Below are 1,579 nucleotides of genomic sequence, written 5' to 3'. Positions count from 1 at the left end.
TACTTGGCAGTGTGTTTTGGCTTTGGCTACTTGTGTCCCTCATGTCTGTTTATGTGGTGGCTCCTGACTATGTGGCCAGCACTTGATTTTCTGTGCTTTTTTGTATTCCTGCATAACATTTTGTTTCTAGCAATACTTTTTCTTTCTCATCCAGCCCAAGCTTCCTTAAGATAAGAATAAGAGGTTGGTACATAGAGGCAAAAGCTTGAGCCCTGGAGTGAGGCATACCTGAGTTCAAATTCCCAGATTTCTTACCAGCTGTGTAACCTGAGAAAAATCAATTAACTTCTCTGGTTATTTTTAATATGGGGATACTAATACCTACCTGCAGGGCTTGAAGGGTTGGAAGGCACTTGGTATATAGCAGTAGGTGGTAGCAGTCATCATTGCCATCTTAGCTATATCAGCTCAAGCTCAGCCTAACGGCACTGAGCATGTACACCAACAATGAAAGATCCTGCAGTTGGAGAATATGTCTGGATGTTAGGGCCATCCATCCTGAAGGGGGCTATTGTTTGGGGACACTGCTAGAATAGTGCCTCCCCCACTGTCCTAACTGCCTGGCATACTTCTGTACAACCATAGCTGAATCGCACAGAAACACATGTTGATCCTTTACAGGTGACACTCCTGAGGCACAGGTGACACTCCTGAGGCGCAGCTGACTTCGGTGATTCCACTGAGGTCAGAATATTGAGGCAGAAACAGGTCAGAGTACAGACATCACAGCTGAGACACCTCCTCTTGCAGGTGTGACTTGCCTCTTAGTTTTCTGGCCACAGGGTGCCTGGCTTAGTGCCACATCCCTCTTGGCTCCACTGTCAGAGTTGTAGGACTCAAGTGTGGTTAGAAATTGGATAGATGGGAGCACAGAAGCCTTCACGGTGAGACCATGTCCCTGGGCTGACCGGACAGTCTTCATTGGCCTCCGAAGGGCTCCTTGCTATAAGCAGACCTTCTCTCACTTGTACTACATAGTATCTTCCACAGTGAGAAGGTATATCTTCATTTCACAGGAGAGACCAAGGCTTAAAGAGGAAAGGGACTTTAGAGCCTAGTGTAGAACCCAGAGTCCTGACTCCTTTGCCAGGGAGGCCTGGGCTGCTTAATTCTGCTGAAAAGTCTCCCCTCCTCAACTCTGCCCAGCCCGGCTAGATACTTCAGGGTGTGGTTGAGAGAGCTGTTATCCTGCCCTAGCCCCTCCTGATACCGTTCCCAAAGAGCGAAGCTTGCTGTTGCCAACTGTGTGATGGATGAGACGTGAGTGTTTATCTGAAGAGGCAAGGTGGGTGGGCTTCTCAAGAAGCAGAGAAGACTCTGATAATTGAGGTTTGAAATTAGAAGCAGATCCCAACCAGGGTGGGCTCACAGAGAGGCTAGCCAGCCCTGGCTTTTTTTTTGTAGCCTAATGACGGTAGTCAGAGTGAGCTCCATGCCGCTGTGTTTTTTGTATAGTAAAGGCAGAAGAGTGTTGAGAGTGTAGTGTGTACTCATTACCCCAGCCAAGATTTTCCCCCAAATCAGGTTCTCTCTGTCACCTAAGACCCATTTCCCACAGAGGAAGGACAAACATCCTCTC

The 1,579-nt window shown here is 47.9% G+C and overlaps 1 protein-coding gene across 2 annotated transcripts in view; it reads left to right on the top strand.

The window, feature by feature from the left end:
• The window catches only part of BRPF3 (bromodomain and PHD finger containing 3), a 35,507-nt gene that overhangs the window by 17,828 nt on the left and 16,100 nt on the right, over nt 1-1,579 (top strand). The gene's annotated exons all lie outside the window — the stretch shown is intronic.

The sequence above is a fragment of the Tupaia chinensis genome, unplaced genomic scaffold (genome assembly GCF_000334495.1).
Source record: "Tupaia chinensis unplaced genomic scaffold, TupChi_1.0 Scaffold000238_1, whole genome shotgun sequence".
Lineage (NCBI taxonomy): Eukaryota > Metazoa > Chordata > Mammalia > Scandentia > Tupaiidae > Tupaia > Tupaia belangeri.
Note: the sequence above shows the minus strand (reverse complement) of the source record. Positions and strands in the feature narration are given on the sequence as shown.